The sequence below is a fragment of the Alligator sinensis genome, unplaced genomic scaffold (assembly GCF_000455745.1).
Source record: "Alligator sinensis unplaced genomic scaffold, ASM45574v1 scaffold444_1, whole genome shotgun sequence".
Taxonomy (NCBI): Eukaryota; Metazoa; Chordata; order Crocodylia; family Alligatoridae; genus Alligator; species Alligator sinensis.
In genome coordinates this window covers 1590962-1615119 of record NW_005841886.1, presented here as the reverse complement: position 1 = coordinate 1615119, position 24158 = coordinate 1590962, and the positions used below count along the sequence as shown (strand labels likewise).

General features: G+C 43.8%; 1 protein-coding gene across 7 annotated transcripts in view; it reads right to left on the bottom strand.

Moving 5' to 3' along the window:
• Positions 1–24158, bottom strand: part of TANC2 (tetratricopeptide repeat, ankyrin repeat and coiled-coil containing 2) — a 774525-nt gene that overhangs the window by 695324 nt on the left and 55043 nt on the right. For all 7 annotated transcript variants that reach the window (XR_003092631.1, XR_003092633.1, XR_003092632.1 and 4 more), the window contains exon 2: positions 3539–3603. The gene's annotated coding sequence lies outside the window, so the exon portion shown is untranslated. The remainder of the gene's footprint in view (positions 1–3538; positions 3604–24158) is intronic.

The window sequence follows — 24158 nt, the reverse complement described above, 5'->3', positions numbered from 1 at the left end:
CTCGGTACTCAGGCCAGTACCCTTTAACATTTTCATCAACGATCTAGATTCGGGAGTCAGATGTGAACTGGCCAAGTTCGCAGATGATACCAAATTATGGGGGAGTGCTGTCACACCACAGGACAGGCTGGGGATACAGGCCAATATGGACACACTCTCAAGATGGGTCGACCAAAACTGGATGACCTTTAATACAGAGAAGTGCAAGGTGCTGCACCTCAGTAGGAAGAACCTTCAGCACACTTAGGCTCGGCAGCACTACGCTTTGCTAGCACCATGACCTAAAGGGACTTGGGGGTCTTGATTGACCACAAAATGAATGAGCCACCAAAGTGATGCGGTGGCAGGTAAAGCTAACCAAACTCTGATGTGCATCCACCGATGCATCTCAAGCAAAACCAGGGAAGTCATCCTTCCACTTCACTTGGCCCTAGTAAAACCGCAGTTGGAGTACTGCATCCAGTATTGGGCCCCCCACTTCAGGAAGAATGTGGAGAAGCTTGAAAGAGTCCAAAGGAGAGCCACTCGTATGATCCAAGGCCTGGAGGGGAGGCCGTGGTACTTGGGACTGATCAGTCTGGAGAAGAGAAGGCTCAGGGGGGACTTGGTGGCAGCCTACAACTTCATAAGAGAGGTACATCAGGACCTGGGAGAACATCTGTTCACCAGAGCTCCCCAAGGGATAACAAAGTCTAATGGCCATAAACTCTAGGAAGGTCAATTTAGACTGGATATTGGAAAAAAGTTCTTTAGAGTGCGTGTGTCCAGGGTCTGGAACAAACTCCCCTCAGAGGTGATACAAGCACCTACTCTGGATTCCTTCAAAAAACAGCTGGATTTATTTCTTGCTGGGGTTACTTGATCCCAGCTGACTTCCCACCTATTTGAGGAGGGCTGGACCCGATGACCTCCTGAAGTCCCTTCCAGCCCCTAATGTCTATGAAATCCTGACGCACAGTAAGATTAGCAAGTATGGCAGAAGACCAGCTTGGCTTATCAGAGATCTCTTCAGTGAGCTAAGACACAAAAAGGAAGCTTACAAGTGGAAACTTGGGCAAACAACTAGGGAGGAGTATAAGAGTACTGCTTAGGCATGCAGGGATAAAATAAGAAAGGCCAAAGTGCAACTGGAGTCACAGCTAGCAAGGGATGTGAAGGGTAACAAGAAGGGTTTCTACAAGTATGTCAGTAACAAGAGGAAGATCAGGGAAAGCATGGGTCCCTTATTGAATGGGAGAGGCAATCTAGTGACAGATGGTGTGGAAAAAGTACTCAGTGCCTTTTTTACTTCAGTCTTCACAGGCAAGGTCAGCTTTCAGACTACTGCACCTGGCAACACAGTTTGGGGAAGAGGTGAGCAGCTGACAGTGGTGAAAGAACAGGTTAAGGACTATTTAGAAAAAGTGGACATGCAGAAGTCCATGGGGCAGGACATGACACACCCAAGGGGGCTGTGGAAGTTGAATGATGCGATTGAAGAGGCACTGTCCATTATCTCTGAAAACTCATAGGAATTGAGAGAGGTCCTGGATGATTGGAAAAGCGCAAATATATCGCCTATCTTTAAGAAAGGGAAGAAGAAGGATCCAGGGAACTACGGACCTGTCAGTCTCACCTCAGCCTCTGGAAAAATCATAGAGCAGGTTCTCAAGGAATCCATTTCTAAGTATTTGGAAAAGAAGGTGATGATTAGGAACAGTTAGCATGGATTCATCAATGACAAGTCATGCCTGACCAACCCAACAGGCTTCCATGACATGTCTGGCTCTGTGGATACAGGGAGAGCAGTGGACATGATATACCTTGGTTTTAGCAAAGCTTTGGATACAGTCTCCCACAACATTCTCACAAGCAAAATAAGGAAATATGGGTTGGATGAATGGCCTGTAAGGTAGACAGAAAACTGGCTAGATCCTCAGGCTTAATGTCTTGATGTCTAGTTGGCAGCCAGTTATCAAGTGGAGTACCCAAGGGGGCAGTCCAGGGGCCTGTCCTGTTCACTATCTTTAACAACAATCTAAAAAATGGGATGGACTGCATCCTCAGGAAGTTTCCAGATGACATCAAGCTGGGGAGACTAGAAGATACACTGGAGAGTAGGGCTAGGAATCAGAGAGACCTCAACAACTTGAAGAATTGGACCAAAAAATCTCATGAGGTTTAATAAGGACAAGCGCAAAGTCCTACACATAGGACAGAACAATCCCATGCAGCAGTACCACCTGGGGACTGACAGCTCTGCAGAAAAGGACCTGGGGGTTACAGTGGACAGTAAGCTGAATATAACCCAGCAGTGTGCCCTTGTTGCCAAAAAGGCTAAAGGCATACTGGGCTGCATTAGTAGGATAGTTGCCAGCAGATTGAGGGAAGCGATTCTTCCCATCCAATCAGCACAGGTAAGGCCACATCTGGAGTGCCGTGTCCAGTTTTGGGCACCCCCACTACAGAAAGGATGTAGACAAATTGGAGAGAGTCCAGTGGCAGGCATCAAAAATGGTTAGGGGCTGATGAATCTGACTTGCTACTATTCTATATATTTTCCCCAAAAAAATATATCTACACATTGCATTACTTGTACTCAAAATATTCCCCCCAGCAAATTCCATGTTAACAGATATGGGTTTTTTGAGAGTCAGTCAGCATATGTAGGCCTACAAAAATAAACTCTTAGCTAGAGCCCAAATGCAAAAAGTTCATAGTTTATAGTTAACACATAAAGTAAAACAAATATAAATAACAAATATAAATAACACAAAGTAAAACAAAAATTGCATAAAAAAATTATGACCCTTGGTAGCACAAAAGTAAACCTGTATAAAATTTCACATCAGTTTACTGCCTACTGTATGGGAAACCACCCCAAGAATGTATGCCATAATTTAAACCACTTTTAAAACACAACTGTAACTAAAGTTGCTAAGACATATCCATAGTATACATGCATACACACATATAAGACAAACTATTTTATAGTGATCTATCAGCTCCAGCTTTTTTTTTTTTTATACATACATACATACATACATACATACATATACATACACACACACACACACACACACACAGATTTCAGAGAACATTCAAACAAGTAGTTCAGGTACAGCCTATAATGGAAACAGTAAGAAAGAGGTCCTGGATGATTGGAAAGGATGAGAGGTCCACTTGTTGAATACAGTTTAGTTTGATTTTAGGTTTATCAAAACATATAAACATAAAAGTGTGCATGTAAATAGTATGCTATTTTACTTTTGTTATATTTATCTATAAACTAGAAAGACAGGTAAGGCTCCTACATTAATAAGGGGAAAAGAAATATTATGCAGTTTTTCAACTGTAAATAGTTAGGTTAGAACTATAAACTGATTCAGAAAAAGAGCCCCCCCTGCAGTATTCTACCTCTTCTCGTTATCAAGAATTAGCATAGAAATTAACATGTAAAAAAATACCTGCCCTCCCCCCACCCTCAGTTCTGGTTAAAGAAATTGGTTCTTTTCTATAATAGATGAAATACAGAAAGGGAAAAAAAAGTTTCTCCTACCTTAAAATCTGCAATTGAATTAAACCTCTGAGTCAGAAGTGCCCTTCACCATGCAACAAAAAAATCTGAAAGCCACAAAAGCAACAAAATTTAGCACCGAATGCCTTCTGCTTAATTATCAGACAAACTACATCTCATGTTGTTGAAATTGGATATTCAATTCCCACTGGAGACAGGAAGTACATAACCACAATAATCTTATCCCATTATCCCAGGATAATTTTAAAAAATGAAAAGCTTTACAAAAACTGTTTGCAAGTATTAGTTGAGCTGCAAGCATTAAATCTGATGCCCTCACTTTATTTCAATTTACCCATAATCAAGCACAACTCACATTTGCAGGCATTTCAAACCAAGCCAAAACGTAATGATTTGACCCTTTGTTCTTTGTATCAATTGGTCATTGTAGCTTAATACCTAATGAAACTCACTGTTTGAACCATACCAGCGTTTACATGTATACAAAATCCTGTTCGTTGACACAAGGCGCTGAAAGATGTGAAAACAAACAAACAAACAAACAAACAAACAAACAAAGTCTCCACTGAAAGCAGCAGCGTGTTACTTCGACCCAGATGCTTCAGCAGGGCTTTTTAGTGCTTTTAGCTAAAGCCAATTCAATTGGCTATTAGATAAAAGAGGCAAAAAAGCCCCACTAAAGCAGGCTCCTGATCCCTACAGACGCTGGGAAAGCCAGGTGCAACTAATATGCTGCCTCTTCTGGGCATGTACAGGGCTTGGTGTGGGAGTGTGCTGAGTTTAAAGTAAAGCATTGGGAGTTCCTCCCCCCACCACACATCTACAAGCAGTTATAATACTTCTGGTATATTACAGGCTTCATGGATCTACCTGCTTCTCTTTTTATCTTAACTGACTAAAAGATGATAGAGGACTGCTGTAGTTATGTTGCAGTGAGATGGTTCAAAAGTATTTTGTGTCTAGAGGCATGTCTAACAACTCTTGGTCCAATAAAAAATTTTCCCAGGGAAAGGTTGCTGCTAAGATTTTGTTGCCCTTATCATGTCACTGCAATAGAAGAGTAAGAGTCTACTGTACCTTGCTAACGGGAGCAGAATTAGAAAAGAATACATCAGAAGACTTAAAAAAAAAAAAAGGACAGGCCAAATTCAGTCCAGGCACTTGACAAAACCTGAAAAGCATATAAATAATTGTAGGACAAGCCTCCTACCTTACTTGCCGCTGTCATGTTTAAAAGACTATTAAATAGCACCTCCCAGCACTCTGTAAGGTTTTCACTTCCACCTCCACGGGATACCAAAACACAATACATAACCCAAAAACAATACATAACCCAACCACATCAGCAGGGATCCAGGTTTTCCGTTAGCCACAGAAAATGCGGTAAAACCCAGATTTTTTCATTTTGAGGAGGAAAACCCAGTTTTTCTCCTTAAAAGGAGATAAAACACAAGATACGGTGGGTTTCCCACTGAAGGCTGGAAGAGACGCAGCCTGCAAGGGGCTAGGGGAGCAGGCTAAGGGTGGCCAGACAGGGGATGCCATGTGTATGTGCACACTCACACATGCACGTGGCTGCCAGGCAGCCTGGAGAGCAGCTCCCTGGAGGTAACTCCGAGGTGGGTGGGGGGTAGGATTGAGGCCCCCGTGGTGAGGGAGGGAGGGAGGGAGGGAGTTGGGCAGGGCTAGGACTAGGGCTGATGCCCAGCCAGGGCAGTGCGTGGGGCTTGGGGCTGCAATGTGCAGCCATAGGGCCCTGGAGAAGGAGCAGGTTGGGGTCACAGGAAGCTCATCCAGGGAGTGGGGCGGAAAGTGAGGCAGGCTCCCTAGTACTGCCTGCACTCTCAGGGGGAGCATGTGGGGCATGTGTCCCCAAGATTTGAGCATAGGGCAGGGGTAGGTGCAGGCTGGCCACTGTGTGCTCAGGCTCCCTGCCCTGTTGCCCTCCACCCAGGGCCTCCAGGGCCGAGAGGGCAGGACCCAGCACAGCAGGGCAGGGAAGTCCAATGCCACTGCCATGAGCCCCACACTGCCATAGCGAGGTGCCCCCTGTCCGCCCCACAGCAGAGGGGGCAGCAGCGTGGAGTTATGATCCCCGCTCCTCTGGGGCAGACAGACGACAGCTCCCATCAGCAGCAACAAACTTCCCCACCTGGCCCCACTCTGCCCTGCAATGCTGGGTCCCACCCACTGAGCTGCAGAGGTCCTGGGGGCAGGGCAGCAGGGTAGGGAGCCCAAGCCTACAGAAGGCAGCCTGCATGTGCCTCCCCTTCCCCCCACAACAGGCTCTGTTCTGGCCGTGCTGCCCGTGGGGGAGGGGGAGCTAGTCTCCCCATTCTGCTCCACTGCAGCAGCCACTTCCTGTGGGTGGCAGCCAGGGCTTAGGCCCTGCTACTGGGAGGCAGGGGGCTGCGGACCTGAATCCCTGGCCCCATAGGCCTGGACCCATAGCCCATGACCAATCTCCATGATAATCGCAGTTCTCTTTAAAAAGGCAAAATGACAATGGATTGGCACAGTTGCATGATGCACAGCAGACACTACCAGTCAGTCCATTCAGTAACTGATTCTTCACTGGTGCACTGCCAAATGTCCTGAGGAACGTTTGTCAACTGGAGCTCATGCTGGGCAGCCTACACGCAGGATGTGGGAGTCTCCAAGAGATCTGGCAGCAACAGCATATAGTCTCAGATGGGATTGGCATCCCATATTCTGACACAAGCATCTCTACATGGTCACCCCTAAGCCAGGACCTCAGGAATTTTCTTAGAGCAGAAGGAATGGCAAGTTTTAGAAAAGAAAGACTTTGAAGTGGCTGTGCCAAGGTTCCTTAGGACAGAGGTCCAGAGTGAGTGGGAGGAGTTTGAATTGAACTAAAGGTCACCTTATTGCAGGAAAAGTCTATAACATGCCATATTATGATTCTGTTTTCTGGGGAGAGGCAGTCATAGGATGTTAGGAAGTAACCATACAAACTCTCTCAAATGCTGAAAGCCAAACCCTGCCTCTTATAGGAAACCCCATAACTAGGGGCCTAGCAAACTCGAGGCAACTGCCACCCGATTTCATCAGCAGACTGCTCGGCTAGTAGCCATTTTCATTGGCTAAATGCAATGCCCCCCACCCCCACCATGTCTCTGACTGGCCGAGGAACCCTGGTAGTCCTGCCCCTTGCTACTGATTGGCTGTGTGAGCTGTTCATCATACAGCCCCATCCCTCATAGCTGATTGGTGGAGAGGGGCAGGGTCATATGATGGGCAGCCTTCACATTCAATCAGCTGCAAGGGATGGCAGTGGCAGCCACCTAAGCATGCCAGCGGCACCCCACCTCCTGGTGGGCTGCACGACTGGGCCGCAGTCGCCACAAGGGCTGCTGGCTTCCCAGAGGGAGTCAGCATTTTATTTTTGGCAAGTTTTTTTTTTTCAGGGTGCCTGCGCTTTTTGCAGAGCCTGCCCAAAAATCAGTTTACAAAAAAAAAATCACAAAATCATGATTTCAGTAGGTCCCTACCCATAACCCATCAGGCAGAACTGTCATCAGGCATGGGCATGACCATCTCCACGAGCTGGACAGGACAGGTGGCAAGATGTCCATTAGACACCATGGATAACTGATCCCATCTGGCACTTGGGACACAGACACGGGTTGTGTTTCCCCCCCCAAAAAAAAACAAACAAACAAAAACATGGCCTGCAAAACTAGGCATATTGTTAGGAGCCTCTGGAGGCAGACAATAATATTCACCCTTCTCTTGAGCCCACTACCTACAAATTCCTGGTAAATGTTCCACAACAACTAAGGAAAAAGGGAACCATTCCAAGTAGACCTCATATCCTAGGTCTTTCTTCATGCCTAGAAAAAAATTAAGTGTCCATGCAGGGGCATAAATATTGGGGTATTTAGCATCTTGAAGAGCCTAAAGCAAGTGTGAAGAAGCTCCTGAGATCAAATGCAAAACTTCTGGGAGTTCATCAGTTACTACCAAGTCACACCAGCGTAAGAATGATGATTCCTTATCTATATTTACTGTTATTCCAGCATAATTCCCTGTACCCATGGCTGATCTCGCTATAGCTGCTCTTGAGTGCCCAAGGACACAGTCTGAGAAAACATCTTAAAAAACAAGGAGAAAGAGGAGGAGGAAGAGAAAGAGCAGCAAGGAGGAATGCTGATAGATTTAGCAGCTTCCTCAAAGAAGAGCTGTTACAGCTAAGGAGTAGCACTCCAGGGTACTGATTTGGTAAGGAGGATCTTTCTAAGAGAAGCATTCAGCTGTGTTCCAGATAGAGGAACATGATGGCCAGCATGGAGGCTGTTAGCATGGTGAGGCAGATCATGGACATGTTAACGGAGGGAGCTGTATAGAAAAGGAGTTTAAATAGTTAAAATGTTTAATAAAAAGTTCTTTTTGTTTACCAAGAAGTTTGTAAGTTCTCCTAAGCCTCAGTTAGGCCTTCAGACAGTAGTACCATTATCCTGCCCATCTGCCCAGCCTAAGTAATAGTTTGCTAGGGGCTTCCTCACAAGAATGCCTCAATGGTTGTGTGGGGGCAGAAAATTGCAGCTCTGCTCTGGACCACACTTTCACTGCTGCAAGATCCCAACCCTGTAGTAGCTCTCTGCCCAATTGCATGCCCTGCCAGAGCTGCTGGGGCTGCTCTCCATGGAAACCCTGGCCCCACATTGTCACAGCCTTGCAACTCCTGGAGTCTTGATGGAAGCCAGCTGCAGCGACATGGGCAGGGGCTGCTGGGAAACGGAGTCTGCTGTGGGCCAGACTTTACCTGCCTCTGCCATAACAGCATCAGCTCCTGCAAACTGTGAAGCGTTTAAGCTGAGAGAGATCTGTATATCTGCACAGGCCTGAAACACTCCAAATTAGAGTGTTTCACACTTACATCTGTTGAGATATTATGGGCTCACTTGCAAATAATATAATGATGATACTCACTAATATCTGAGTCTCACCTGATGCATCTGCTACTACTAAGATGTCAGCATACCTCCAAGAAAGCAGTGCTTAAAAATAGTTTTGCACGTGAAACATGGAAACAATCTGTTTTGATACAATACATCCTACCCAAACTAAGACCAACTTACTTTGTTGAGTACAGAACAGGGATGTAAATATCACTGAAAAAATTGTGTTTAAACTCTTCTAATTATATTGGTTAAACCTTTAACTGATAACGCACCTGCTGTGGAGGGCTGGGGTGCAGGGTGTGTTGCGGAGGCCTGGGGCTCCCCACTGCAAAGCAGCTCCCGGTGCCAGTGCCACTGGTGCCCAGGACCCAGTCTCACAGAAAAGTGGTCCCAGGCAGCCCAATCAGGCATTCAGCGGCTGGGCAGTGCAGCACGGGGGAGGCACCTCCCTAGCCATCATTTCCACCACATGTGAGCAGGGAAGGGCATCAGCTCTCCTCAGCAGCAAGCGGAGTCACAGAGCCCCAGCACAGGGTGGGGAGAGTGCACCGCTGCCAAGCCAGTTGCAGCACCTGTGGGCCATGCTGTCTCACAAGCCCTCTTGCAGGAGGCGCTCCTGTCTGCCCACCCAGCCATGGGGAACACCACCACTGAGAAGAGAAAGGAGACAGAGCAGTGAGTAATCCAGGGAAGGATGGAGGCAGGAAGACCCCCTGTAGCCAGCACCTGCTATATGCCACAGGGTGGGACACATGTAGCAAGCAGCGCTTCTGCTGCCAGCCATCATGCCCTGCCTCCCCTTCCCTGTCTCTCCTCCCTCAGGGGAAAAGGCTGGATCAGCTCAGCTCCACCGCTTCCTCCTTCCACCCCAGTCACAGCACTTTGATTTATGGGGTGCAAACTGCTGGTAGAAGGGGCAGGTGGTGTGCAAAGCCAGGCTAGTTTAAATTGTTAACTGCAATATATTAGCAGTATAATTATCATTTTACCAATTAATTTTTCACATCTTTAGTATGTAATGAATTTCCTGAGGAACTACAAATAAATTCTTTAATTAAAAATTGTGCCACTTAAGAAATTAAACCTCCTGAATTATTCTTTTCTTTATTCTGCAGTAGTTTGTCAATACAATAATGCATGTAATTCACACTTTCCAGATAGTTAACATTAATTGAATTGCTGTGCATGAGCTATATATGAAATAGTTACATTTTAATTAAACTAACTTTTAAACCACTGTATCTAATTTATGATTGAATATGTTAGTCTCAAGGTCAGATCAACTGTTCAGGTAATCCTTAATGAGGGTTACTGAGACATTAGAAGTCAACCAATTAGTATCATCCTTCTACAGCTAAGTTTCATAATTAATTCCATTGGTTTAATGACTCAGGGAGAGACCAAAGACTCATCAAGAATCCTCACTCACAAATGCAGGTGGATCAGTTGTCACTGTTTTTCAAAGGCTCTGTGGCTGCATACCAGCCTGGACCTCAGCACCAGAAGAGTTCCCCAAGTAACTGCTACTAGGGCTGTGTGAAGCAGTCCCTATTCGATTCAGATTTGGCCCAAATCAGAGACAGCGATTCGATTCGTTGATTTGGATCACTGTTGCCGATTCAATTCAGCCGAATCCAAATCTTAAGGTTCGATGCTGATTTGGAGAATCGGCAATTCGGACATAGATGCAGTTTTAAATGTTTTTTCTACATACCTTGAGGTAGCAGGCCCAGCTTGTGAATGCTGTGATGCTGGGGCACACAGAGCATCCCACAAAGAGTGCAGGGGGACCCTCCATGTGCTCAGCAGCGAACCCGGAAGTGGACCAGAAGTACTTCTGGTCCACTTCCAAGTCTGCTGGGGAGCGCGCTCGGGGGGCCCCCCACCCCTCCCTTGCTCGGCAATCAGCCACAGGAGAACCCCGGGTGCCCTCTCCCCCAGACCCAGGAGGCATCAGTCACTGAGCTGGGAGGACATGGGGGCCCACCCCCCACACACTCCCCGGCCGACCTGGAAGTGGACCGGAAGTGCTTCAGGTCCATTTCTGGGTCTGTTGCTAAGCACGCTGGGGAACCCCCATGCTTCTGTGGGACACTCCATGCGCCCCAGCATTGCAGCATTCATGAGCCCCTGCTACCTAGAGGTATGTAGAAAAAACAGTTAAAGCTGGTCTATGTCCAGAGGGTTCCAATTCGATTGGGAGAGATTAAAGGGCCCTCTGATTCGATTTGGATTCGGCCACCGAATCAGGCCGAATCTCCACCAAATCAAATCTGGAACCAAAGCTTCACACAGTCCGAACTGCTACCTCAGCAACCCTGTGCACAGGGCACCAGGGCCAGAAGAGCCCTTTAAGCACAGTGACAAACTCAGAAATTGAATTCTTGCTGGTATCCTTCATATAAAACAGCCTTTCTAACATTATCCTTTAAACCAGTAACATTATGTCTTCCCAGATAATAAAAGTGCATTTAGTGAAGAATAATGAAAACGTGCTAGCTAGCCCAATGAAAAGTCTTGATGCAGACCAGGCACTTCAGTTATAGCACAACATAAACTAGGAGAGATCAATCATGACTGGACAAATCAGTGTTGCTCAATCTTTATTTTCATGGGCCACAATGGGCCCCAAGATGCTATGCTGCCCCCACCCAGCCCTGCATGCCAGGATTGGACCCTGTAACACACTGCATACCCAATCTAGTGTGCAGGGCCCCAGGGCTAGATCTGGCCCACAGGGCAGCGGGTTGATCACCCTGGTATAAATAGTGCTAATCTTTCTTGGCTATACTGCAGCATCTATTAGAAGAACTTGCCTTCACATACAATTTTCAGAGAAATAAATGTTAAGAACATAAGAAGTGCTGTAATGGGTTAGACCACAAAAGGTCCATCTAGCCCAGTATTCCATGTCTGACAGTGCAGGAGTGGATGCTATAGAGGGAAAACATTGAACAGGAGGATCTCTCTAGAATGATCCAGTCCCTTTGTGATGCACTCCCTGGCATCCACTAATATTGGTTGAGAGATGCCAGAGGAAATATCTCCAACCATTCTGTTCAATAGCCATTAATAGATTTATCATCCATGAATTTATCCAGTCCCTTTCTGAACTTGGCTATGCTCTCTGCCTCTACCACCTCCTGTGGCAATAAATTCTACAAATTAACTACACTTTGCGTAAAAAAAGGATTTTTTTCTGGTTAGATTTAAACCCGTCACCTTCTAATTTTATGTTCTTTCAGTCTGGGTAACAACAGATAAATAAATAAAACTTTTGTGGCAGCAACGATAATGTCTAAATACAACTTATGCCTGTTAGCAGAAGCATGCTAGATGTTGTTTCTCTTACCACATGTAACTGCAAAAGAAAAGTCAACTTTACCTTACTGATCAAGAACCAGTCCTACTGTTCCAGTTTCTTTGCTCTTCTTTGATGAGGTAAACAGCTCTAAAATAAACTAATCTTACTAGTATACTCTGGCTACTTTGACACAGTAGTGAGTCTAGGGATCCTGGTTTTCTGTTTAAAAGTACCAAATTCTCTAATTTAAAAAACCAAAAACCAAAATTCTCCTATTAAGAGACCCAAAATCTATGTTTTTCCATGATTAAAATGAAATGCCTATCTATCTATCTAAATGTTTTATTGATATATTTACCATTTTAAACCAATATGAAAGCCTACCAGTGCCTAAATCATTATAATAAAATACATTCTAAATACCTATATAATTTTGGTGTTTGATTTCGATTTTTTATTTATCATGGAAAATCAGAGCTCCCCCTCCCTGCCCCCTTCATTCACCAGAAGACAGATCTAGCTATGGCTGTTCACCACACTGCTTTGTGAAACTGAGTAGCCCTAATATGCTGACATCCTTCTCCTGGCCCTGCCAGTGCCCCTCACTCCCAACCTACAGCCCCCTGGTCCTGCCAATGCCCCTCACTTCTGATGTACAGGCCCCTGCCCTGCTAGTGTGTGGGGAACAGGGCAGGTGTGTTGGCAGGCAATGCATGGGGGGTGGGAGGGCACAGGCAACATGCTGTGGGAGTGGAGGGGGCACGTGCGCTCCCCCCAGATTTCTGCACCCGCAGTGGACCACAGAGCTGCAACAGAGCAAGACCAGCCCCAGGCAGGAGCTGCCTCCACAGGAAGAAGCACAGCCATCATAGCTGCCAAGGTGAGGTGCAGCAAAAGGCATGGAGTTGTGCCCCCACTGCTGCCAGGCGGGCAGAGGGTGCCTCACGTTGGCGACAATGGCACCATGGTGCTCCCTCCCACACCAGGTCTCTCCCACTGGACCACAGAGGCGGCTCCTGCCTGGAGCTGGTCGGGTCCAGCTGTAGCCTTGTGCCCCAGTAGGCATAGAAATCTGGGAGGGGCACGTCACCTGTGCCCCCCACACTCCCCTGCTGCATTGCCTGTGGTCCCCACCTCCATAGACTTACCTAGAAGGAGCTGCAGGAGCTGCTGTCCACCACGCTGCCTGGCTGGCACGTGCATGTGTGTACATGCACATGGCGCCCCCTGCATCCCACTTCCCCCTGGCCCCTTTCATGCTGGAACTCTGCCAACCTGCAAGGGGAAAACCAGCTGTTTCCAGTGATTTTTCCTTTAAAGAAGAGCATCCACATTTTTCCATGCCAAACGGAAAACCCAGATCCCTAGCCATAACAATAAATGAGAAGTTCTATAAAAAAAATTATTAAAAGGTTGACACTTTGCATCTTTAAATTATTTGAAATATCATATAGATTCTCTTTACATTTCACTTTTAGCACTGAGATATGACATTTTAATGCTTTTAATATATGGTAAGAGAAAATAAAGGTTGAGACTACATAGTAGTAACTAACTCGCTGTTAAAAAAAAAAGCAGAAGTAATTTTTAAATTCAGGAAGTTATAGTTATACTGTTTTATGATTACATATACACATTGGATGTCATAGTCAAAACTAATCCAATCTGGTACCTTTCATCAAAAATACCCTAAATATTTCAAAGATTTCTGTGTATACATTTAAAAAAAACAAATATCACATGCTCATGGTTTGGTTTTGTTTTTTGTTTGTTTTTTGTTTTTTTATAACCTATCTTCTTAGAACTTGCTACTTATAACTGAATTCTGTGAAGAAGTATCAATATTTTAAGTTAATTTGACTTTAAAAGTTCTATTGTAAAGATTTCTGGTTCTCTTAACACAGAGAAAGGAAACAGGGAGATGTGTGGGTTTGGGTTTGTCTTAGCTTACTTTGAGAGCCTGAAATAAAATATTAACTTCAGAACAAATCTGACAGTTTTTCTTTCCTTTCCCAAAAGATTAGAAAAGATGCCCTCAAAATAGATTTTCATGAGGTGGGGAGAAGGGGAAGGATAGACTTTTTCAACCTTTAATGTAAGAATATTACAAACAAAAGGTAAAGGTGCAAAAATATATAGCCCTACTGGAACTGATCATGAAGCACCTGTCAAAACAGAAAACCACCATATCAGAGATTGAATCTTCCTCCACCACAATACCTTTCATGGGGTTACACATTTAGGATGAGCTGTCCATCTTGCACCAAGCAAAATGCCCCCTCGATGGCCCAGTGCAACATAAATTGGTCAATATTTTGTTGTAGGGCAAACTGACCAAATTCAAATACATCATGTACCCAGACCAAAAAGTGGGAGTGTCAAAAAGCAGCAGTCAGGGCCCCATGGAGCAGCTGCCAATTCTCTTGACAGTGGGCAGCTTTTACAGGGTGCACCAGGCTGGGTATGCTTGCTCTGGTGAGAGAGCAAGAACAACAGCAAGAGAGATGGGAATGGTATCCCCCAAATAGTCACCAGGCCAGTGGTCAAAATACTCGCCTTGAATCCAAGAGGCACAGGAAGTTCAACCCAAGTCTCCTACATCCAGAGTGAGCACCATAATTACTGAGTGACTACCTATTTTAGGTTGGGGTTGGTCTCAGGATCAATGGGCATATATACACATGCTCCAAGAGGCCAGGTGCTTTAATTAGAGCAGCTCTGAGAGCCACTCTAATTAAAGCGCTCAGAGCATCACATGTATCAGTATCCCTGCGCTGAAAAATGGCAGCAGGGGCACTTTAACTAAAGCTCATCAAATGTGATGCTAGAGTCTGCTGGAACACAGTAATTACCACGCTCCAGCAGACTCAATTAATTACAGTGCATTGGAGCAGCCTCAATGCACATGTACAGGTGCCCTCTGTTACTTTCATGTAAAATGAGCTCAAATCTAACCACGCTTGAATTAAAAAAGAAGACTTTTCTTATCAGTGACCTCAATAAAACAAAAAAAGAAGAAAAATTATACCCTACCTAAAATTAAGGGGAAAGAAAGAGAAAAGCACACTTAAAGACACTATGCATTTTTCATATTTGTTCTCTATCATAAGGTCATAATAGACATCACAGAAGTAACTGAAGTTAGAGAGAGGAAAAATATGCTAGATGCTCATAAATAAAGAACTAAACAGAAAAGTTAAACAAGCTGTATAGCTGGAGGGAAACTTTAGACCATCTCTTAAAATGTTTATCACTTACTGCCAATGATCTTAACTTCTGTCATAATGTAAAAGTCATTTTCTCCTTTGTGCTTTACAGTACAAGTTTACCTACAGTTTTTAACACATACATAAAAGAATGCTGAGTACTCATAATTTGTTTGGTAACTTTTTGTCTGTATTCAGACAGCATATTTCACAAAATGTCCTTTGAAGAAAACCTCTAAATAATGAAACTTTCATCTGCTCATATAATTACCTTAAAAATCTTTATGTGAATGAAACCAATTTTAGTGGGCTGTCAATAAAAACTGCACACTGCTAGCACTTTACTCCTTAAATACCTATAATCTTCTTTAACTATACTTGTAATTGTAAATTCTGGGATTTTTGGAGGACATGTATATACGCTGAAATATTGTTACTTAACCATTTTATCAAGAGATTACATGCACAAATGTAACTGAATCAACTTCATATCTTCTCTTTCTTTCCATTCTTTTTTAGGAGGTAGCAGAGCTCACACAATGGGTAAACAGGCTGCTAGGGAGTGCTGTGGAGGAACTGGTGGTCATGGTCCAAGTAGGTACCAACAACATGGTTAAATGTAGCAGAGAGATCCTAAATTTAGGCTGCTAGCTAGGAGGTTGAAGTTCAGGATCTCTACAGTAGAAAATTCTTCCAGTGTTACATGCGGGGCCAAGTAGGCAGACAGAACTCCAGTCTCAATGTGTGGTGGAGACAATAATGTAGGGAAGAAGGGGTCAGATTTATTAGCAACTGGGGGAACTTTATAAGGGATGGCATCCACCTAAACCAAAATGGTACCAAACTGCTGGTACGTAACATTAAAAAGATGGTAGAGTAGCTTTTAAAACTAGGGGAAAGCTGACAAATGCAGAACAGCACACAGTTCAGACCGACACACCCTATAGGAGTAGAACTATAAACAATAGGGATAAGAACTGGGAGGGTGTACACAGAGAAGACCAACACAAACAAATCCTTTTCCCAATTAAAAGGTCACACACAAGTAACAAACCAGGCAACTATAAGATGTATAAACACTTTTTACACTAATGCTAGAAGTCTAAGATCCAAAGTGGGGGAACCTGAAAGATAAGCAGCAAATAAGATATTGACATAATACAAATCTCAGAAACATGGTGGAATGAAGAAATCAATGGGATGCTCTAATACTAAGATAAAAATTATGCAAGGATGATACAGTAGGTCACACTGGTGGGGGAGTGGCACTCTCTACATTAAAGACTCCACTGAATCAAATAGGGCAGATTTTTCAAATGATAAGATAGGTACCATAGAGTCTCTGTGGATAGAAATGTTATCTTTCAACAGAAAAAGTACATCTAGGGATATACTATCAACCCCCAGACCAGGACAGCAGCAGCATGCTACAAATGCTAAGGGAGAGAAGGCTGTGAAAGTAGAAAACACAGTAGTAATGGGTAACTTCAATTATCCACAGACAGGCTGGGTCAATCTAACATTAGACCAGGATGCAGAAACCAAATTTCTTGACATTATAAAAAACTACTTTCTGGAGCAATTAGTCCTGGAAACTCCAAGAAAGGCCATTTTTGATCTACTGTTAAGTAGTGCATAGGATTTGGTGCAAAGCTAAGTGTTGCTCTGCAAGAGTGACCGCAATGCAATTGAGGTTGACATCCACGTAGGAGAGGAGAGAAGAAGAAAATTTACCACAGTAGCCTTTAAAAGGGGAGACTACACCAAAGAAAGGAAGTTGGTTAGACAGAAATTAAAAAGGACCCAACAAGGACGTAAGAAATTTGCAAGTGGCTTGGTAACTGCTTAAGACCACCATATTAGAGGCACCAAGCAAATCCATACCGCAAATAAAAAAAAAATTATAAAAAGGAAAGCAGAGCAAAAGAAAGTTAGCATGGTTTAACGGTAGTGTTGCAGAGGCAATAAACAGAAAAAAGGCTTCCTTCAAAGGATGAAAGACAAAACTTAATGAGGAAAACAAACAAACAAACAAAAAAAGCATAAACTGGCAAATCAAATGTAAAACTGTAATAAGACAAGCTAAGAAAATTTCAGGAGAAGCTTGCTGGACACACAAAAGATAACAATAAACATTTCTGTAAGTACATTAAAAGCTGAAGACCTACCAAAGGATTAGCTGGCCGTTTCGATGATCAAGGTGTAAAATGGGTACTAAAGGATAACAGGACAACTGTTAAGGAACTAGAGGCATTCTTTGCATCTGTTTTCACTGTGGAAGATGTTAGGCAGATTACCTAACCAGATCCACTTCTCTCTAGGGACAAGTCAGTGGAGCTGACGTAAACTTAGATTTTTAATAGATGAGGTTGTGGAGGAAAAAAAAAAAAAAACACAAAATCGGTAAACTGAACAGTAGCAAATCACCAGGACCCAAAGGAACTCAGATCAGAAATTGCTCAACTCCTAACTGTAGTATGCAACCTGTTACTAAAAACAGCCCCAGTACCATAGGACTGGAGGGTTGCCAATGCGACTCCCAGAGTTAAAAAAAGGCCCTAGAGAGGAATGCAGGGAAGGACAAGGCAGCGAGCCTAACTTTTTCGTGGAAAACTGGTAGAAAAAATGGTAAAGAAATTGTTCATCACACGGATGAAAATGACATGCTGAAGAGGAAGCAACTTGGCTTTGTCAACGGAAAATCATGCCTTGCCAATGTACTAGAGTTCTCTGAGGGTCTCAATGAACAGCTGGATCAGGGTGATCCAGTTGATATAGCATATATATGAACTTCCAAAAAGCCTTTGACAAGGTCCCCCATCAGAGGCTGTTAACAAAGCTAAGTAGTCATGGGATTACAAAGAAAATCCATTGTGTATTAGAAAACAAAGAATGAGTACAAATGGTCAGTTTTCGATATGGAAAGAGGTAAACAGCAGGGCTCCCAAAGGATCTGTGTTGGGACCAGTGCTCTTTAATATATTCATACATGTTCTGGTAAAGCAGATGAGTAGCAAGGTAGCCAAATTTGCAGATGACACAAAGTGGTAGAGACCAAGGTGGACTACAAGGAACTACAGAAGGATCTGGCACAATTGAGCAAGCAGGCAACTAAATGGCAGACTAAATTCAGTGTAGGCAAGTATAAAAAGTGATATACAGGGCCAAAAATAAACCAAGTTACACCTACCCTATGATGAAGTCTACATTAGGGAAGGGAGTGCCGTGGGCCCTGGGGAAAGAGGGATCTACAGTCTGACCCAGTAAATGGCAACTTATGTTCTAAAAATCACAATCACTGCTTCCAAATCTGAACTCTCTCTTCATAGAGTATGGCTCAAGTAGAAGATGATATTCTAAAAGTGTGAATACTTTTTAAAAATCAGAGTTTGCTAAAAATTTTTAAAGATAATTCCCTCTGGCCAGGTAAGTGGTAGACAGCAGTCTCAACTGTCAACTCTTTCAAAGGCTCCCTATTTTTAAAACAACAAAAAAAATTACCTCTCTTGAGTTTAAAGCTCCTCATAATTTAAGTCTACCATCTCACTGTTTTTAATCTACCTTTTCCACTCTGATCTTCCAGGATTGGCCTTTATTACTTCAATTAACAGTCACCTTGTTTAGTCCCATCTGTGTGACACGTCTCTTTTTATCTCTTAATAAGTTACTCCACTTTTCAGATCCCATCAGCATTTTCTCTTCACTGTAACCTAACACTGACACTAAAATCTTGCTCATCTTTCCCTTCCCTCCTATTAGTATATTTTCTTATTCTCATACTTAAGACATATCCCCTTTTCCTTTATGCCAATATAAGCTCCAGAACCTCAACTCCTCCACAATACAGTTCTGGTTATAATTTATAAAAGATTAAATATCAGGGGGGGGAAAAAAACTGTCAATGCTAAATACAGTTTGATTAGTATTCTCTATCGCTTCATACAAGTGAAATGCTCAGCAATAGGGATGGAAACAGTCCATGCCTTATGGAATTAATTGCATTTAAAAAAAAGAAAACAAAGCCATAGGCTTTTAATAAATTAAGCTTTTCTGTCATATCTGTCAATTCAGGGTTTTTAGTTACTATGCTCACCCTGACAAGCCATAGTCAAGGGTTGTCTGCATATGGTTTTGTTATATCTATAAATACACATATACATGCATGAAGTTTTAATTGTGGGGAGAGGGGCAGTGAAGATCCTGCTGCAAAAATCTTTTGACTTAATTTTATAACTGAACCTGTAAACAGATCCCTGCGTTTCTGCAGAACATCATTAATGCCAACAAAGCTCCTCAAAGGCATAGGGACAGCATACATGGATGTAACTAAGGAACTTAGCCTTATATTGAGACAAGTGTTACAAAAAGGTAACTAACATACAAAGGGAAAAAGAGAAAGGGGAAAGGAAATGTGTGACAAAGGATCACTTAAAAAAAAAAAAAAAAAAAAAAAAAAACCGACGACTTACAAAAAAGAAAATGCTGACTCCTCAAAGGGAGCCAGCACTCCTCAGTATGCTGCAGAATTTAACGGAATTAAAGCTGATTGTACAATTAACACACGTCTAGAATCTTCCATAGAGTACAAGCCTAACTGAAATGCTTAGAAATGTGACTGATACCTCCGGGGAGAAGAAAAATCCAACTTTCAAATTCTGCCGCTTTCAGCTCTGAAAATTTTTTTTTTTTAATTTCACTTTTTTCCTTTTCTAATTATTAAAGTGATTGCCTTTGTTCCTATGTCCCAAATGGATTAACAATTCTCTTCTTCCTTCCCAGCTTCCCTAACATTCCTACGTCTGTTCTCCAAAAACTGTTAAGCTTTAAATAAGAATCAATTTTAAGAGCATGTCATGGAAATAATTTAGAGATTGGGGGGGAGGATTAGAATTCCTTTTCTATACTATTTAGTTTTAGCACTAATAAGCCCTCTTAATAATGCTATTCGCTATTTTGATTTGTTTTGTTTTTAAGACAGCCCTAACTGCAGTATTTTTTAAAAGCCACACATTAAGTTAAATTATTTTCTTTAATGGGTTTGTCTATATCAATGATCCCAAATCTAAATCCTTTCTATAATACTAAGCTTCTTTTGGCATGAGGCTGGGAAAACTCTAATTAGCCTGCATCAACTCCACATTACATTTAAAGCCTAAAATAATGGATGCCAATTAAGTTCTCATTTATAAGGCAGTATTTAGGTATTACAAGTGACACCATTTCTTACTAGCCAACTTAGTGGCCACTGTTTGGTCCTTGAGAGAGCATTTTTGGCACTTACAGGTAGGAAAAGGCTCCTACTTAAAATATGTTCGGCAATTTATAGAGGTGCACCGATATATCAGTCCATATAATATGGAAGGAAAATTGACATTATTGGTAATTGGCTTTTTTGGCTAATTTGGCCAATAATGTCCCCGATAAATGCCATGTGCATGCACACAGCCGCATCAAGCACACGGATAGGAACACAGCACAGCAGCTTAGACAGCAGCATCTGGCCGTTAAGTCTGTGGGTGTGAGTTGTAGGGGGGCAGACTGAGGCCCCCAAGTTGAGGGAGGGAGTAGGACTGGGGCAGGCAATGCCTAGCTGGGGCAGGGCAAAGCATGGGATGGAGCCACGATTGGTTCGTCCAGGCAACGTGGAGGCGGAGTGGCTCCTACCACTGCATATACCCTTGGGGGAGGCACATGCCCTCTGCATGTGCCCCCTGGATGTGTGTGTTGGGTGAGGGCGGGCTGCCCACTGCAGGCTGAGGGCCAGGAGCTGTGCTGGCCTCTTCCTGGCAGGAGGCTGAGCTGGGGCTGTGCTCAGGGTGGGGAGGGCAGTGGTGGTGCTGGGAGGAGGCTACCGGGGGGGAGTCTATAGCAAGTTTTGGGGTGGCGATAGGCCACCCCATAAGCCCCTGCTCCCAGTGCCATGAGTACCCACCTGCCCTGCCCCGCCTTCCCTGAGCACAGCGCAGGCCCAGCCTCCTCACCAGAAAGGAGCCAGAACAGCCCCTGAGCCCACAGTGGGCAGCCTGCCCTTGCCCTGCGCACAAATCCAGGGGGGCACATTCCCCCCATGCCTCCCTTGGGGGCACAACCAGATGTGGGAGCTGCTGCCTCCTCCCCAGACTCTGCACCCCACAGACAAGCCACCTGTGGCTCTGTCCTGCACCCTGCCCCACCCTGGCTGGGTAGCACCTGCTCCTGTTCCTGCCCCACCTGAGCCCCACTCCCTCCCTCACCAGGGGTGCCTTGATCTACTGCCTAACCTCTTCCCTGCCTCTCCCCCCCCCAAGACTTACTAGCCACAAGCTGCCCTCCAAGCTGCCAAGTTGCATATAGGCTATCAGATCAGTATTGGCTGATATGGCTGGTTAATAATCAGCCACCGGTATCAGCAGAACAAAAATAATCTTTAATTGGTTCACCCATAGCGATTTGGTGTTATGAAGCACTGAGCTGTATTTCTAATGGAGTGGTTTCTATGGATGTGGAACATACCGGTACTAGTGATGCAAGGAAATCTAAATTGTAACTACTAAGATGACAGGCCAAATATGAAAGAGCAACTTCATCCTTTTAACTAAGGTGAAGAAAAGAGAATTAAAGTTTAGACGCGTCGGAATATTCCGGGAAAGGTAATGCACAGATACCCTAATGATGACCATCACATCAAATCAAAATGGAACCAGACAGCTGGCACATTAAAAAAAAAAAAAAAAAAAAAAATACTGTTCATAGGAAGGTAAATGCGTCCAACTCAAGTCAGAATGACACCTCTATTGGACAATGTTGATTTTAAAAAAATCTATATATCCAATAAAGAGAATCTGGAAACATCCAAGTAAAATTGAACAAAAACAGGTGAAGAGGAGACTTAATAGCAGTCTGCAACTACCTGAAGGGGGGTTCACAAAAGGATGGAGCTAGGCTATTCTCAGTGGTGGCAGATGACAGAACAAGGAGCAACAATCTCAAATTGCAGCAAGGGAAGTTTAGATATTAGGAAGAATTTTCTCACTAGGAAGATAGTAAAACACTGGCACAGGTTACCCAGAGAGGTGGTAGAAGCTCCATCCTTGGGGGTTTTCAAAATCCAGATGGACAAAGCTTTGGCTGGGATGATCTAGTTGGGGGTGGTTCCTGCTTTGAGCAGGGGTTGGACAAGATAACCTCTTGAGGTGCCTTCCAACCCTAACTTTCTATGATTCTAAGTTCAGAGAGGAAATTTCTGTTAAACCTTCCAGGTACTAGATTGAGGAGGTACATATGACTAAGTATCAGGTGAAAAAGAAGACTATAAGGAATAGATCCTATTTCACTTGATGCATGTAAATAACACTTACCCAGTGCCTCATAACTGCTATTTTTGGCTCTTAAGCTCAGTTTGCAATTCAGTTCTGGCTTCTGACAAAATAAATTGCTATGGACACCAGCACAAACACCTGACAAAAATGAGGAGGACTAACAATCACCTTAGGTACCTGCACACAGATCTGCTGGAAGAAAGAGAAAAGCCCTCCTACTGTTACAATAACCTAGTGGTAAAAACACTCAATCAAGAAGCAGAAGACCCAGTTTCTAGGCCCCCTCACACCCAGAGAGGGTTTGAACTTGCATCTTCTACTTCCCAGGCCAGGTCTCTAACCACGAGGTGCCAGGCTAGGCATTACTCAGTCTCCCCCCTCTGTCATTTGTTTTGAGGCTGAGACACTGCACCCTGCTTTTCAACAGTCATTGGACAAAATGGATGGAGAACAATGAAGTGGGGAAGTTTCTACCCCACTGGGAAGAAAGACTGAGGTTAGAACCCAGGGGCACTTCCCAGCGGCAGATTCAGAGAGGCTGCAGTAGTGCAGCCACAGACCCACTTCTGATCATGTGGCAAGAGCAGTAACCAGGGAATTTAAGTCCCCAAAGAAGGTAAGAAATACCCACTCTTCCCTTCCCCTACATGCTTAGAAGCATGTCCCCTCACCTGCCTACCACTGCTGTCCCAGAGGCATGGGGAGCTCCAGTCTCACTCCAGCTGGGCTGCATGAGGACTTGGCTCACCCTAGGACAGCAACAGCAGCAGGAGAGTACCCACTCACTGTCTGGCCCCCCAGCTCCCCAGGTGTCCCCACAAACCCAGAAATAGCCCAGGTATAAGAAGGAACCAGCCTACCCACTGCCCAGGGTGGATTAAAATTGATGGTTGAAAACTGAAACATTACAGACACATACACATAGATTGGTTGACTCAACATATTAATTTATTTTAATTATTTTAATAGTGTGTACCAAATGTATGCCTTTAACCTATGCTGTACTAAATATAGCCGAGTTATAATTTAACTAAAAAAATTAAATGTCCTATTTGAATTTTTAAAAATTATAAAATACAATTAAGGGAACTGTAAACAGAACTAAGTGTCATTATGCCCCTTTGTAAATCCATGACAGGTCCACACCTTAAATACTGTGCCTAGTTTGGGTCCCGACACCTCAAAAAGAATATAGAAGAACTAGAGAAGGTGCAGGGAAGGGCAACATGGATGAATAGTGGTATGGAGGGTTTTCTATATCAGGAGAAACTAAAGAGGCTTAGGCCTATTCAGTTTAGAAGAGATGTGCTTGATCAGGGGATTTGATGAGTTTACAAAATACTAAATACTGAAAAGAAAGTAGATAGGGATTTTATTTACTCTCTTTTACAATACAATAACTAGGGGTCATAAAATGAAACTAGTGGGTATTAAGTTTAAAACGAGTGAGCAAAAGTTCTTTTTTCACACAGTGTGTAATTAAAGCGTGGAACTCACTGCTACCAGATAGATGGTGTAGAAGCTGACACTTGAACCAGATTCAAAAAGGGACTAGACAAATTCTTGGAGGAAAGGGCCATCAGTACCTATTGAGCATGGGAGTTAGGGGTACAGCCTCTGAATCGGAGCTTCCTAGACCCTAAATCCTAGAGGCCACAAGAGGGAGAGGAACAGTGGGAAAAAAAACTGTTCACTCTCCCTTTCAGCATCTACACCCAAGGGTGTGATTTGATGTGTGCGCGCTTCGGCACTGCTAAATTATTTCCCACCACTAGGAGCTTTCTTTGCAGGGTGCATTTCTTAGTTGCAAAGAGAAATGCACAGTGCAAAGGAGTTCCCGCCACCCGCATGCAAATTTGTGTCCCATTGGCCAGTTCTAAATTATTCCCACGTGGCGGCTAGCGATTG